We start from the raw sequence: 16,712 nt of genomic DNA on the forward strand, positions 1-16,712 counted from the left end.
CAAAGGATGCCACCTGCTTAACAGTGCTTGATTTGTAAATATATAGGTACAGGAACACTTGTGGACTGGGTGATCAGGCCAAAAAAGTTACTGTAACACACAAAAAGTGACGCACATGTAAGTAAAGTAACAATGGGACAAACCTTTGTGTCACAACCAGTCAAATTGGAATTTAAAAAAAAATCAAGAATTGAATTGTCTATCTGGTCACTGTTTCTGTTGTTTCTATTCTATCTGTTCTGTTTTTGTCCATTCTATCATTTAAGGCATTGTTACAGTAGGGGATGTAGCTCAGTGGTAGAGCGCATGCTTAGCATGTATGAGGTCCTGGGTTCAATTCCCAGCATCTCCAGGCGACACTGTAGTCTTTGCTAATTGCCAGATTACAATGCAGTGAATTTTAGAGACCTTCACTGAAATATTTCAAATCAGCACATGTGGTGATTCAGTGCAAGCTCCCAGTCCCGCATTACCTTTGAACCTTGCAGCACTTATAAAATTCAAACAATATTATTTCATCCATCCACACTACCTGCAGGAAGGTGAGACAAAGTGGCCCATTCAGGCAGCCTGGGCGACATTCCCAACTTCCAGTATAGGTATGTCTCGCCAAACCTGAGCTTAGAATGCTTAGTAAAACATGCTGTCTCCATGAATTCATGGAGAGTTAAATCTGGTAATGTAATTGCGCTAGTTTCAGAAAATAATGTGGGTAATTTTCACTTTCTTAAACACAGTTTAAAGGTGTCTTGTTGTTGTGGCCGAGAGGTTAAGGCGATGGACTTGAAATCCATTGGGGTTTCCCCGCGCAGGTTAGATTCCTGTCAGCAACGTGTGTTTAGCAGCACAGATTTTGAGATTTCGTTCTATTCTATAAACCAGCATGTTTGGTGATGTTTAATTTCGGAGCCATTCTTTCAGAACGAGGGCATGTATGAAATCCTTGTTTCAATCCCCTGCATCTCCATTCAATATTCTGTTGATGGCACAAAGTGAAAAGTGTTGACTCCAGGTCTTGCTTGGAAAATAATCATGACAGGCAAGAGATGGTTATGTAGCTCAGTGTTAGAGCACAGTCTTTCGTAGCAAGATCCCAGTTCCACATTCCTTTAAAATTAGATTTCATATTTTGAAGCAATTTGAGTCTATTAGACGTATACAGCCCCATGGGCATTACGCACTGGCCTCTTGAACCAGGGATTGTGGGTTTGAGTCCCATGATCATAGCCATTCAGCAGAGTGGCGCAGCGGAAGCGTGCTGGGCCCATAACCCAGAGGTCGATGGATCGAAACCATCCTCTGCTAGATTTTTTTTACTTGCATTATTGCGATTGTCAATCCAAATGAACCAAGCTAGTCAGTAATGTGTTGGATGATGGAAGCCGATCTTCAGCGCAAGCTCCCAGTTCCACATTTGCTTTGAATCTAGCAGCACATTTCTTTTTTCCATCCTACATTGTTATTTCTTTTTTGGGGAAAAGGATAGCTGAGTAGTGAAAGAAGATGTAGGTAAAAAAAGACCCATGATTAGACATTCTGAAGCAATTTGAGTCTATTATGGGTACATAACCCCATAAGCAATATGCACAGGATACTAGCCTCCAAAATCCGGGATTGTGGATTTCAGGTCCATGGTCTAATAGGCTGAGCCACAAGGAAAATACTAATCACTAGACTTGTTGCACGTGGAATGGGCTTATATCTATTACATACAGAACTGTTCCTTAACTCTCAAGCATCAATGAGGCCTTCTTTATACGTCATAAGGCGCTGGTACAGCTAGCAGCCCGGTGTAAACGCTCTCTCTTTTTTCTCACACTTATTGTGCTTTATCTCCTATATTTTGTAAATATAGTTAGTAATTTTTTTTCTATTTTACTGTAGGATAGGGACACGCGCTGGAATCGTTTTTAATTCAACTGTTTTTGACTTTATTCGGCTGGATTGAGTGTTTTCGTCGTGTCGTGGCGATGTGTCTTGGCTCTGAGTCCCCCGGCTCCGGCCCCGCCCCCCGGCCGGCGCCGTACCGCGCTTACACAAAGGACGAACTAATGAAACTGCGGAGAACAGTCGTCTTACCCGGAGATCGTCACGTTATCCCGGCGGACATCCTAAGGAAAACGCAACGAAGCAGACGGGCTGGACGTAAACTCCGAGAGAAGAGAGGGACAAACAGGAAGTCGGTTCCCGCCGTAGTCATGGGTAACGTGAGGTCCCTTCAAAATAAAATGACGGAAATAGCGAGCCTCATGCGGTCCCAGAGGATTTATAGGGACAGCAGTGTCTTGATTTTCACAGAGACCTGGTTAACAGCAGAAATGCCAGACTCTATTGTAGGTTTGGACAATTTTCATCTGCTGCGGGCGGACAGAACGAGAGAATGCGGGAAGAAAAGATATATTATCTGCCCCGGGAGTTCTCACATGTGATTTCGATCGCAGTCTATGTGGCCCCGTCTGCCAATACTGAATATGCTTGTGAAGCACTGCTCTCCTGCACTTGTAGGCTGCAAACACAGCACCCACAGGCTCTCTCCCTCGTCTCTGGTGACTTTAACCACGCTTCTCCCTCTTCTGTTCTACCAACATACACCCAGTATGTTACCTGCCCCACCAGAAACAATAGAACATTGGACTTGTTTTTTGCCAACACCAAGGAGGCTTATTCCTCTTTCCCCCTCCCTCCCCTGGGCAGCTCGGACCACAACCTTGTACATCTGGGGCCTGTGTATGAACCCATCGTGCCCATGTGGGACAATAAAGGAATATCTTATCTGATCTGATCTGATCTGATCTGATCTGATCTGATCTGATCTGATCTGATCTGATCTGATCTGATCTGATCTGATCTGATCTGATCTGATCTTATCTTATCTTATCTTATCTTATCTTATCTTATCTTATCTTATCTTATCTTATCTTATCTTATCTTATCTTATCTTATCTTATCTTATCTTATTTACCATTAAATCAACTCTTACCTTCTTAAATCCTTCCCATATGGTCTAGCGGTTAGGATTCCTGGCTCTCAGCCAGGTGGCCCGGGTTCAACTTCCGGTATGGGAGTATCTAGTCTGTCCTGCTGGAACACTTGTAGCTGCATTATGTACAAGACTCGCTGTGGTTACGAGTACATTCAAGCTGGACGGAGGTGAAGAGAGGCATAGCAACATGGTATCGATTTGGGCGCAGCATGTGAAAATTTGTTATCAACCTTTAGCTTTTCTATGCATCTATAGACTAGCAGGTTGGTTGGTGTTTCTTTTTGGAGCATTTCTCTTAGACAAAGTGGGTCAGCGGTAGAGCGCATACTTTGCTTCATTTGGGATCAGTCATGTTTTCCAGCAATTCTTGACTGGACAAGCATATCTTGATTTTTTTTTATTGGTCTCACGCTTTCACTGTAATTTTCCAAAGATGCAGTATTGTGGTGGCCAGGTGGTCAAGCTGATGGGCAAGAAATCCATTGGCATTGCTTCATATTTCTTAGAACCCTGCTGGAAACATACCTTTCTCTTCCCCCTGACCAGCAAAGGATGCCACCTGCTTAACCCTTTAGGCGCCAGAGATTATGGATGAAATAAATGTATAAATAAAAAACTTCCTGAGATACAGAGAACTGAAGCCGGGGCACAGCTCTGGGTCGGCAGTGCCCCTGGAGGCCCGTAGAAGCTCCACACTCCAGTTGATTCTTGGATAAAAGGGCACCCAGCCGGTCTCGAACTCGCGTGAGGCGGAGCAGGGATCATCCACCCCGCTCACGGCCAGACTTTGCCCGGCCAGGGAGCACCTTCTGCGGGTCGGAGGCTCCGGGTCGGAGCCCCTGGAGCCTGGAGCCCTCACCGGGCCCCGAACTCGGCTGCCGGACGCAGTGCAGTGCCTCATGGATAAAAGGGCACCCAGCCGGTCTCGAACTCGCGTGAGGCAGAGCAGGGATCATCCACCCCGCACACGGCCAGACTTTGCCCAGCCAGGGAGCACCTTCTGCGGGTCGGAGGCTCCGGGTCGGAGCCCCTGGAGCCTGGAGCCCTCACCGGGCCCCGAACTCGGCTGCCGGAGGCAGTGCAGTGCCTCATGGATAAAAGGGCACCCAGCCGGTCTCGAACTCGCGTGAGGTGGAGCAGGGATCATCCACCACGCACACGGCCAGACTTTGCCCGGCCAGGGAGCACCTTCTGCGGGTCGGAGGCTCCGGGTCGGAGCCCCTGGAGCCTGGAGCCCTCACCGGGCCCCGAACTCGGCTGCCGGAGGCAGTGCAGTGCCTCATGGATAAAAGGGCACCCAGCCGGTCTCGAACTCGCGTGAGGCGGAGCAGGGATCATCCACCCCGCACACGGCCAGACTTTGCCCGGCCAGGGAGCACCTTCTGCGGGTCGGAGGCTCCGGGTCGGAGCCCCTGGAGCCTGGAGCCCTCACCGGGCCCCGAACTCGGCTGCCGGAGGCAGTGCAGTGCCTCATGGATAAAAGGGCACCCAGCCGGTCTCGAACTCGCGTGAGGCGGAGCAGGGATCATCCACCCCGCACACGGCCAGACTTTGCCCGGGGAAGGGCCACTCTGGCTGGGCATGGCCCCCACTGAGCACCCCCTGGAACCCCTGGAGCCCCCGGAGCACCTCCAGAGCCACCCCCCACTCCTCCAGACTCTGCCCGGGGAAGGGCCACTCAGGCTGGGCATGGCCTCCACTGAGCACCCCCTGGAGCCCCCAGAGCACCTCCAGAGCCACCCCCCACTCTCCCCAGACTATGCCCGGGGAAGGGCCACTCTGGCTGGGCATGGCCTCCGCCGAGCACCCCCTGGAACCCCTCCAGAGCCACCCCCCACTCCTCCAGACTTTGCCCGGGGAAGGGCCACTCTGGCTGGGCATGGCCCCCACTGAGCACCCCCTGGAACCCCTAGAGCCCCCGGAGCACCTCCAGAGCCACCCCCCACTCCTCCAGACTCTGCCCGGGGAAGGGCCACTCTGGCTGGGCATGGCCTCCACTGAGCACCCCCTGGAGCCCCCGGAGCACCTCCAGAGCCACCCCCCACTCCTCCAGACTCACCCCGGGGAAGAGCCACTCTGGCTGGGCATGGCCCCCACTGAGCACCCCCTGGAACCCCTGGAGCCCCCGGAGCACCTCCAGAGCCACCCCCCACTCTCCCCAGATTCTGCCCGGGGAAGGGCCACTCTGGCTGGGCATGGCCTCCACTGAGCACCCCCTGGAGCCCCCGGAGCACCTCCAGAGCCACCCCCCACTCCTCCAGACTCTGCCCGGGGAAGGGCCACTCTGGCTGGGCATGGCCTCCGCTGAGCACCCCCTGGAACCCCTGGAGCCCCCGGAGCACCTCAAGAGCCACCCCCCACTCCTCCAGACTCTGCCCGGGGAAGGGCCACTCTGGCTGGGCATGGCCTCCGCCGAGCACCCCCTGGAACCCCTGGAGCACCTCCAGAGCCACCCCCCACTCTCCCCAGACTATGCCCGGGGAAGGGCCACTCTGGCTGGGCATGGCCTCCGCCGAGCACCCCCTGGAACCCCTCCAGAGCCACCCCCCACTCCTCCAGACTTTGCCCGGGGAAGGGCCACTCTGGCTGGGCATGGCCCCCACTGAGCACCCCCTGGAACCCCTGGAGCCCCCGGAGCACCTCCAGAGCCACCCCCCACTCCTCCAGACTCTGCCCGGGGAAGGGACACTCTGGCTGGGCATGGCCTCCACTGAGCACCCCCTGGAGCCCCCGGAGCACCTCCAGAGCCACCCCCCACTCCTCCAGACTCACCCCGGGGAAGGGCCACTCTGGCTGGGCATGGCCCCCACTGAGCACCCCCTGGAACCCCTGGAGCCCCCGGAGCACCTCCAGAGCCACCCCCCACTCCTCCAGACTCTGCCCGGGGAAGGGCCACTCTGGCTGGGCATGGCCTCCGCTGAGCACCCCCTGGAACCCCTGGAGCCCCCGGAGCACCTCCAGAGCCACCCCCCACTCCTCCAGACTCTGCCCGGGGAAGGGCCACTCTGGCTGGGCATGGCCTCCGCTGAGCACCCCCTGGAACCCCTGGAGCCCCCGGAGCACCTCCAGAGCCACCCCCCACTCCTCCAGACTCTGCCCGGGGAAGGGCCACTCTGGCTGGGCATGGCCTCCACTGAGCACCCCCTTGAGCCCCCGGAGCACCTCCAGAGCCACCCCCCACTCCTCCAGACTCTGCCCGGGGAAGGGACACTCTGGCTGGGCATGGCCTCCACTGAGCACCCCCTGGAGCCCCCGGAGCACCTCCAGAGCCACCCCCCACTCTCCCCAGACTATGCCCGGGGAAGGGCCACTCTGGCTGGGCATGGCCTCCGCCGAGCACCCCCTGGAACCCCTCCAGAGCCACCCCCCACTCCTCCAGACTTTGCCCGGGGAAGGGCCACTCTGGCTGGGCATGGCCCCCACTGAGCACCCCCTGGAACCCCTGGAGCCCCCGGAGCACCTCCAGAGCCACCCCCCACTCCTCCAGACTCTGCCCGGGGAAGGGCCACTCTGGCTGGGCATGGCCTCCACTGAGCACCCCCTGGAGCCCCCGGAGCACCTCCAGAGCCACCCCCCACTCCTCCAGACTCACCCCGGGGAAGGGCCACTCTGGCTGGGCATGGCCCCCACTGAGCACCCCCTGGAACCCCTGGAGCTCCCGGAGCACCTCCAGAGCCACCCCCCAGTCTCCCCAGATTCTGCCCGGGGAAGGGCCACTCTGGCTGGGCATGGCCTCCACTGAGCACCCCCTGGAGCCCCCGGAGCACCTCCAGAGCCACCCCCCACTCCTCCAGACTCTGCCCGGGGAAGGGCCACTCTGGCTGGGCATGGCCTCCACTGAGCACCCCCTGGAGCCCCCGGAGCACCTCCAGAGCCACCCCCCACTCCTCCAGACTCTGCCCGGGGAAGGGCCACTCTGGCTGGGCATGGCCTCCGCTGAGCACCCCCTGGAACCCCTGGAGCCCCCGGAGCACCTCCAGAGCCACCCCCCACTCCTCCAGACTCTGCCCGGGGAAGGGACACTCTGGCTGGGCATGGCCTCCGCTGAGCACCCCATGGAACCCCTGGAGCCCCCGGAGCACCTCCAGAGCCACCCCCCACTCTTCCAGACTCTCCCCGGGAAAGGGACACTCTGGCTGGGCATGGCCTCCACTGAGCACCCCCTGGAGCCCCCGGAGCACCTCCAGAGCCACCCCCCACTCTCCCCAGACTATGCCCGGGGAAGGGCCACTCTGGCTGGGCATGGCCTCCGCCCAGCACCCCCTGGAACCCCTCCAGAGCCACCCCCCACTCCTCCAGACTTTGCCCGGGGAAGGGGCACTCTGGCTGGGCATGGCCCCCACTGAGCACCCCCTGGAACCCCTGGAGCCCCCGGAGCACCTCCAGAGCCACCCCCCACTCCTCCAGACTCTGCCCGGGGAAGGGACACTCTGGCTGGGCATGGCCTCCACTGAGCACCCCCTGGAGCCCCCGGGGCACCTCCAGAGCCACCCCCCACTCCTCCAGACTCACCCCGGGGAAGGGCCACTCTGGCTGGGCATGGCCCCCACTGAGCACCCCCTGGAACCCCTGGAGCCCCCGGAGCACCTCCAGAGCCACCCCCCACTCCTCCAGACTCTGCCCAGGGAAGGGCCACTCTGGCTGGGCATGGCCTCCACTGAGCACCCCCTGGAGCCCCCGGAGCACCTCCAGAGCCACCCCCCACTCCTCCAGACTCACCCCGGGGAAGGGCCACTCTGGCTGGGCATGGCCTCCACTGAGCACCCCCTGGAGCCCCCGGAGCACCTCCAGAGCCACCCCCCACTCTCCCCAGATTCTGCCCGGGGAAGGGCCACTCTGGCTGGGCATGACCTCCACTTAGCACCCCCTTGAGCCCCCGGAGCACCTTCAGAGCCACCCCCCACTCCTCCAGACTCTGCCCGGGGAAGGGCCACTCTGGCTGGGCATGGCCCCCACTGAGCACCCCCTGGAACCCCTGGAGCCCCCGGAGCACCTCCAGAGCCACCCCCCACTCCTCCAGACTCTGCCCGGGGAAGGGACACTCTGGCTGGGCATGGCCTCCGCTGAGCACCCCCTGGAGCCCCCTGAGCACCTCCAGAGCCACCCCCCACTCCTCCAGACTCTGCCCGGGGAAGGGCCACTCTGGCTGGGCATGGCCTCCATTGAGGACCCCCTGGAGCCCCCGGAGCACCTCCAGAGCCACCCCCCACTCCTCCAGACTCACCCCGGGGAAGGGCCACTCTGGCTGGGCATGGCCTCCACTGAGCACCCCCTTGAGCCCCCGGAGCACCTCCAGAGCCACCCCCCACTCCTCCAGACTCTGCCCGGGGAAGGGCCACTCTGGCTGGGCATGGCCTCCGCTGAGCACCCCCTGGAACCCCTGGAGCCCCCGGAGCACCTCCAGAGCCACCCCCCACTCCTCCAGACTCTGCCCGGGGAAGGGACACTCTGGCTGGGCATGGCCTCCGCTGAGCACCCCCTGGAACCCCTGGAGCCCCCGGAGCACCTCCAGAGCCACCCCCCACTCCTCCAGACTCTGCCCGGGGAAGGGACACTCTGGCTGGGCATGGCCTCCACTGAGCACCCCCTGGAGCCCCCGGAGCACCTCCAGAGCCACCCCCCACTCTCCCCAGACTATGCCCGGGGAAGGGCCACTCTGGCTGGGCATGGCCTCCGCCGAGCACCCCCTGGAACCCCTCCAGAGCCACCCCCCACTCCTCCAGACTTTGCCCGGGGAAGGGCCACTCTGGCTGGGCATGGCCCCCACTGAGCACCCCCTGGAACCCCTGGAGCCCCCGGAGCACCTCCAGAGCCACCCCCCACTCCTCCAGACTCTGCCCGGGGAAGGGCCACTCTGGCTGGGCATGGCCTCCACTGAGCACCCCCTGGAGCCCCCGGAGCACCTCCAGAGCCACCCCCCACTCCTCCAGACTCACCCCGGGGAAGGGCCACTCTGGCTGGGCATGGCCCCCACTGAGCACCCCCTGGAACCCCTGGAGCCCCCGGAGCACCTCCAGAGCCACCCCCCACTCTCCCCAGATTCTGCCCGGGGAAGGGCCACTCTGGCTGGGCATGGCCTCCACTGAGCACCCCCTGGAGCCCCCGGAGCACCTCCAGAGCCACCCCCCACTCCTCCAGACTCTGCCCGGGGAAGGGCCACTCTGGCTGGGCATGGCCTCCGCTGAGCACCCCCTGGAACCCCTGGAGCCCCCGGAGCACCTCCAGAGCCACCCCCCACTCCTCCAGACTCTGCCCGGGGAAGGGCCACTCTGGCTGGGCATGGCCTCCGCCGAGCACCCCCTGGAACCCCTGGAGCCCCTCCAGAGCCACCCCCCACTCCTCCAGACTCACCCCGGGGAAGGGCCACTCTGGCTGTGCATGGCCCCCACTGAGCACCCCCTGGAACCCCTGGAGCACCTCCAGAGCCACCCCCCACTCTCCCCAGACTATGCTCGGGGAAGGGCCACTCTGGCTGGGCATGGCCTCCGCCGAGCACCCCCCTGGAACCCCTGGAGCCCCTCCAGAGCCACCCCCCACTCCTCCAGACTCACCCCGGGGAAGGGCAACTCTGGCTGGGCATGGCCCCCACTGAGCACCCCCTGGAACCCCTGGAGCCCCCGGAGCACCTCCAGAGCCACCCCCCACTCTCCCCAGATTCTGCCCGGGGAAGGGCCACTCTGGCTGGGCATGGCCTCCGCCGAGCACCCCCTGGAACCCCTGGAGCCCCTCCAGAGCCACCCCGCATTCCCCCAAACTCAGTATGGGGACGGGCCACTCTTCCCCGGGTTGCAGGCTCTGGGACTCCGGGGATGACCACCGGGGACCAGGCCCTCCCTTCGAACCCGGGGACCCACACTTAAGCACCCCCACACGGGCTACACACCCTTGTTTCAGCCCCCTGGAGGTCCGTGCCCTTGGTACTATACCATGGAAGTCCGTGCCCTTGGTACTCCGACTGGAGTACTCCGACTGGAGTACCAAGGGAACGGCCCAGCACTCACCACAGAGGCTCGCGCCGGCCCCGGCCCACCTTTCGTCCCCGGGTACCCACACTTAAGCACCCCAACACGAGCTACACACCCTTGGTGCAGCCCCCTGGAAGTCCGTGCCCTTGGTACTCTGAGCCACTTTAAAAGATAAAAAGCACCAGGACCCCAAGGCCCTGGCTCCCCTGTCCCCTACACCACACTTGGAGGCAGGGCCCTTGCCCTCCACTGGCTGCCCCCGCGCCCAATGTACTCCATAACCGAAGAAGAGAGGGGGACCCGGAGGCCGGCCTACTAGGGTAACAGGTTTAATTTAGAGCCGGGGCTCTGGACCACAAATGCCAACAACCCCGCAGTGCGCAGGAGCCTTCGAAGCTGGATGAAACCAGAACGGGGCCCTACGATGGCGGTGACCAGCCAGTTGATAGCAAAGTGAGCCCTGGACAGGCGCTGCATTTGACAAACTCAGAGACGAGGAAGGGACCGGAGTCGGACCAAATATATCATCTGGCGCTGTGTCCAGCGTAAGGGTGAGCCAGCGCAAATCAGGACCACAAATGCCAACAACCCCGCAGTGCGCAGGAGCCTTCGAAGCTGGATGAAACCAGAACGGGGCCCTACGATGGCGGTGACCAGCCAGTTGATAGCAAAGTGAGCCCTGGACAGGCGCTGCATTTGACAAACTCAGAGACGAGGAAGGGACCGGAGTCGGACCAAATATATCATCTGGCGCTGTGTCCAGCGTAAGGGTGAGCCAGCGCAAATCAGGACCACAAATGCCAACAACCCCGCAGTGCGCAGGAGCCTTCGAAGCTGGATGAAACCAGAACGGGGCCCTACGATGGCGGTGACCAGCCAGTTGATAGCAAAGTGAGCCCTGGACAGGCGCTGCATTTGACAAACTCAGAGACGAGGAAGGGACCGGAGTCGGACCAAATATATCATCTGGCGCTGTGTCCAGCGTAAGGGTGAGCCAGCGCAAATCAGGACCACAAATGCCAACAACCCCGCAGTGCGCAGGAGCCTTCGAAGCTGGATGAAACCAGAACGGGGCCCTACGATGGCGGTGACCAGCCAGTTGATAGCAAAGTGAGCCCTGGACAGGCGCTGCATTTGACAAACTCAGAGACGAGGAAGGGACCGGAGTCGGACCAAATATATCATCTGGCGCTGTGTCCAGCGTAAGGGTGAGCCAGCGCAAATCAGGACCACAAATGCCAACAACCCCGCAGTGTGCAGGAGCCTTCGAAGCTGGATGAAACCAGAACGGGGCCCTACGATGGCGGTGACCAGCCAGTTGATAGCAAAGTGAGCCCTGGACAGGCGCTGCATTTGACAAACTCAGAGACGAGGAAGGGACCGGAGTCGGACCAAATATATCATCTGGCGCTGTGTCCAGCGTAAGGGTGAGCCAGCGCAAATCAGGACCACAAATGCCAACAACCCCGCAGTGCGCAGGAGCCTTCGAAGCTGGATGAAACCAGAACGGGGCCCTACGATGGCGGTGACCAGCCAGTTGATAGCAAAGTGAGCCCTGGACAGGCGCTGCATTTGACAAACTCAGAGACGAGGAAGGGACCGGAGTCGGACCAAAAATATGCGCCGGCCCTGCCCCCCGCCCCGCGCAGAGCCATCGGACACGTTGAGGCTGAAGGGGACTGGCGCAGAGCCCTTGGGCCCAGGGGCTAAGCGCAGCCATCATCCTTCAAGCCGCGCCTCCTGCTGCGCGGGGGTGAGTGACAATGGGCTCGGACTGTGGTTCCGTCGGACGCGTTGAGGCTGAAGGAGACTGGCGCAGAGCCCCTGTAACAGGGGCTAAGCGCAGCCATCATCCTCCAAGCCGCGCGTCCTTCAGTGCGGGGGTGAGTGACAGTGGGCCTGGACTGTTGTTCCACCGGACGCGTTGAGGCTGAAGGGGACTGGTGCAGAGCCCCTGTGCCAGGGGCTAAGCGCAGCCATCATCCTCCAAGCCGCGCGTCCTTCTGCGCAGGGGTGAGTGACAGTGGACCCGGACTGTGTTCCCACCGGACGCGTTGAGGCTGAAGGGGACTGGCTCAGAGCCCCTGGCACAGGGGCTAAGCACAGCCATCATCCTTCAAGCCGCGCGTCCTTCAGTGCGGGGGTGAGTGACAGAGGGCCTGGACTGTGTTCCCACCGGACGCGTTGAGGCTGAAGGGGACTGGCTCAGAGCCCCTGGCACAGGGGCTAAGCGCAGCCATCATCCTTCAAGCCGCGCGTCCTTCAGTGCGGGGGTGAGTGACGGTCCCATCTCCGGAGACAAGGGGCCAGGCGCGGGGGAAGCCAGTCAGACTGAAGCCCCGCGCCTGGTGGGACCTCTGTCTCGGCCTCGCTTCCAACGTGTCCGGCGTGAGGTTAGCCGGAGCAAACCACAGCCGCAAAATGTAAACAAACCCGCAGTGCGCAGGAGCCTTCGAAGCTGGATAAAACCAGAACGGGGCCCTACGATGGCGGGTCTTGAGTGCCAATAGACCAAGCTCTTTGTCTGGTATACATAGAACCATGATTTGTACCATTTTCATGGTTGATTCATGGATGATCCCTGCTCCGCCTCACGCGAGTTGGACGGCTGGGTGCCTTTTATCCATGAGGCACTGCACTGCCTCCGGCAGCCGAGTTCGGGGCCCGGTGAGGGCTCCAGGCTCCAGGGGCTCCGACCCGGAGCCTCCGACCCGCAGAAGGTGCTCCCTGGCCGGGCAAAGTCTGGCCGTGTGCGGGGTGGATGGCCCTGGGTCTGGGCGGCGCTAAGATCACGGAGCGGGTCACCTCCGCGTACAGCCCGTGGTCAGCGTGACACCGTGCTCTGCCCCGAGCAATCAGAGCAAACAGGAAGCTTCTGGAAGTGCCCGGGAGTCTGGTAAAATCAAGCCGAAAATAGACCCTCTCATGCCGGGTCTGAGCGGCGCTTAGAGCCCGGAGGAGCGCGGAGCGCGGGGCTCCATTCAGAGCCTCCGTGATCCGCCTTACAACCAGCTCTCACCTCCGCGTACAGCCCGTGGTCAGCGTGACACCATGCTCTGCCCCGAGCAATCAGAGCAAACAGGAAGCTTCTGGAAGTGCCCGGGAGTCTGGTAAAATCAAGCCGAAAATAGACCCTCTCATGCCGGGTCTGAGCGGCGCTTAGAGCCCGGAGGAGCGCGGAGCGCGGGGCTCCATTCAGAGGCTCCGTGATCCGACGCTCACCTCCGCACCTCCGAACCATGACTTGACATTACGGCTGTGAAGGAGCCTTGGAAGCTGGATAAAACCAGAACGGGGCCCATCGATCGCGGTTCTCGTGTGCCCGTCAAACGAGCTCCTTGCCCGGTAGCCGCACAACCAGGAAATGTACCTGTTTCGATTGCGAAAAACGTCATTCTCAAAAACCGCCCGCCCCTCCCTCCCAGCATTACCATTTTGCACATTCCGCGTGAGAGCAGCGTAAGAATTTCTCGGGAGCAGCGTGATTTAGCCCGGGAATCTTGAGCTGAACGCTTATTCCCACGAGCCCAAAAAACGACTAAGTCCAACGGTATATAGTGTACTATTGCCGAAAAACGACAGAGTCTTTAGGTATAGTGTACTATTTCGGTTTTTACTCTAAGTCCCTCAGGGGCATATGGTGCTATACTCTGATGGTCAGATCACCTCCAGGCCCCAGGGGAGTGCTTTTCTGGGGGCAAACAGTGCACTGATGATGGGGGATTATTTCATTTTGCTCATTTTGGTGTTTTTTCACATTTTAACCCATTTTCACCCCTTTTGCTCACAACTTCATACTACGGCCCGAAAAAACGACAGAGTCGCTCGGGTATAGTGTACTATTGCCGAAAAATGACAGAGTCTTTTCAGGTATAGTGTACTATTTCGGTTTTTACTCTAAGTCCCTCAGGGGCATATGGTGCTATACTATGATGGTCAGATCACCTCCAGGCCCCAGGGGAGTGCTTTTCTGGGGGCAAACAGTGCACTGATGATGGGGGATTATTTCATTTTGCTCATTTTGGTGTTTTTTCACATTTTAACCCATTTTCACCCCTTTTGCTCACAACTTCATACTACGGCCCGGAAAAACGACAGAGTCGCTCGGGTATAGTGTACTATTGCCGAAAAATGACAGAGTCTTTTCAGGTATAGTGTACTATTTCGGTTTTTACTCTAAGTCCCTCAGGGGCATATGGTGCTATACTATGATGGTCAGATCACCTCCAGGCCCCAGGGGAGTGCTTTTCTGGGGGCAAACAGTGCACTGATGATGGGGGATTATTTCATTTTGCTCATTTTGGTGTTTTTTCACATTTTAACCCATTTTCACCCCTTTTGCTCACAACTTCATACTACGGCCCGGAAAAACGACAGAGTCGCTCGGGTATAGTGTACTATTGCCGAAAAACGACAGAGTCCCTCGGGTATAGTGTACTATTGCCGAAAAACGACAGAGTCCCTCGGGTATAGTGTACTATTGCCGAAAAACGACAGAGTCCCTCGGGTATAGTGTACTATTGCCGAAAAACGACAGAGTCCCTCGGGTATAGTGTACTATTGCCGAAAAACGACAGAGTCCCTCGGGTATAGTGTACTATTGGCTGGAAGCTCGGTTTTTTTTCTAAGTCCAGCAGGGGTATATGGTACTATATTCTGGTGGTCAGATCACCTCCAGGCCCCAGGGGAGTGCTTTTCTGGGGGCAAACTGTGCACTGATGATGGGGGATTATTTCATTTTGCTCATTTTGGTGTTTTTTCACATTTTAACCCATTTTCACCCCTTTTTCTCACATCTTCAAACTCGGGCCCTGATTACAAGTTCTGACCAAATGATGACAAACACGGTTTTTATTATGTATTTTTTTCATTTTTTTTATTTTTCCAACTTATACATCCATCATTGGTGCCAGGCAGGTTGTGGAGAAAGCAGTGAAGAAAGGAGAGAGCCATCACAGAAAAGATGTCCATCCAGGGTCAAGGTACCCTGCACTTTTACATATCCAAATGACAGCATTTAAAGTTTTTTAGCGTATGGTATCTCTCGTTGCATGGAACCGCACAGAGGCCAACGCCACACTGACGGCACCTGTACTTTGTTTGCCGCCTGCCTTTGGTACGAGAGCGGTCAGAGCACACGGCGCAGTCTGGACGTCCCTCTGCTTGACAAAGCCAATGACGCTCTGTGAGTCTCTGTGGCATTTCACTTTCCGGTCTTGAGCGCCTTTCTTGTTTTTTGGAGTGATCAGCCAGTAATGCATCAATAATGTTCTGAATGTAAACCTTTAAAGGTTTGTGTGGGCCTGGAGTGGATTTGGTGTATATGATGTGTGAGTTGACAATACTTATGCTTATAATGGCATTGAATATGCGATGATACCATTTCCGGGACCTGTGTGGAAAGAGGTATGTCTTCATCCTCTGGTCAGCAGTGTCCACTCCACCCATGTAGGCGTTGTACTGGTCGACACATACAGGTCTTTTGATGTCACGGAAGCCAGTGTCATCTGTCTTGGATCGGATCCTCCTCTGAACACAATCATTTCCATGGACTGTGGACAACATGGTGAGACGTTTAGTATCGTGCCAAGCACAAGCCAGGAGTTTTCCCTTTCTGCAAAAAACTGGGTCATCTCCTTTTTTCAGCTGTAAGACACTTTTACCAAGGCATTTTGGCATCCCCAACCTGGTAATCCTTACCGTCCCACACAGTCCAGTTTCCAAATCTGCTAATTCATTTGCAATTACAGGCGAGGTATAGTAACTGTCCATGTAAATCTCGTGTCCTTTGCCCGTAAAGGGAGAAACCAACTCACGGACAACTGCGTGTGTTGCACTGATGTTGCTTGCATTATTTTTGTACTGTCCAGTGTGCATTGACCAGCGCAAAACATACCCTGAACAGCTTTCACTCAGGGCATACACTCTATAGCCATATTTGTCAGGTTTATTCGGAGAGTAACATTTTAGTGAAGATCTCCCCTTGAAAGCTATTGTCATTTCATCTAAAGAAAGCTCCTTGATTGGACTGTAAACTGCTGCAAATTTGGGAATAATCAAATCTATTATTGGGCGGACTTTGAACAGTTTATCGTGCCCGGGCTCGCCTGTTCTCACATAATCATTATTGTTGACAAAATGAAAGAACGAAAGAATGATTTCAAATCTGTTTCTTGACATTACATTTCCAAATCCAGGCGTTTGTGTAAGCCAAAATGTTCCCCAGTAATCCTCGATTTCAGGTTTCTCAACAAGGCCCATGGAGAGATGCAAAGCGAAGAAAGCTTTCATTTCGGTGACTGATACATCATACCACTCAAGAAATCTTGAATGTGGCTTCAGAATCATAGGTGCCATACACTGATGTGCATATCTATTTGTTTCATCAGTAATGAAAGTCCAAAACTGATCGGTCAGAAAGAGTGACAGAATATCAAATGGATTAGCATCCGTCAGATCCATCTCTCCTGTGTAGCCAACTGGGTCTTCAAAAGGTTTGATCCATGCCTCAAATACCTCGACCTCTCTCAGCATGTCCCAGCTCTCATCCACCGGGCAAGTTTTACTGCAGCCACTGGTTCCACTGGTTCCTCGCCTCCGTCTGTCCTTTGCACCTGTCCGTTGTTTCGAAGTCCCTTCATCTCCACTTGGAAATCCATCGTCACTCTCGGGGAGATAATACCCTTCAGAGTCAGAATCTGCTGTAAATTGCATGCCACGTGTACTTCCTCCAGCCATTTTTTTCCTTACCGGATCTGCCCTGG

At 57.5% G+C, this 16,712-nt stretch overlaps 3 non-coding genes across 3 annotated transcripts; all 3 read left to right on the forward strand.

The window, feature by feature from the left end:
- Positions 1 to 280: 280 nt before the first annotated feature.
- trnaa-agc (transfer RNA alanine (anticodon AGC)) lies at positions 281 to 352 on the forward strand. Its single transcript has one exon. It is a non-coding gene; the product is annotated as a tRNA-Ala (tRNA).
- A 399-nt stretch (positions 353 to 751) lies between these two features.
- trnas-uga (transfer RNA serine (anticodon UGA)) lies at positions 752 to 833 on the forward strand. The gene has a single exon. It is a non-coding gene; the product is annotated as a tRNA-Ser (tRNA).
- A 2,160-nt stretch (positions 834 to 2,993) lies between these two features.
- trnae-cuc (transfer RNA glutamic acid (anticodon CUC)) lies at positions 2,994 to 3,065 on the forward strand. The gene has a single exon. It is a non-coding gene; the product is annotated as a tRNA-Glu (tRNA).
- The last annotated feature ends 13,647 nt before the right edge of the window (positions 3,066 to 16,712 follow it).

Source organism: Eucyclogobius newberryi, unplaced genomic scaffold, assembly GCF_026437365.1.
Source record: "Eucyclogobius newberryi isolate DKJ021-1_F unplaced genomic scaffold, fEucNew1.0.hap1 SCAF_123, whole genome shotgun sequence".
In the NCBI taxonomy this organism is placed as follows: Eukaryota; Metazoa; Chordata; class Actinopteri; order Gobiiformes; family Gobiidae; genus Eucyclogobius; species Eucyclogobius newberryi.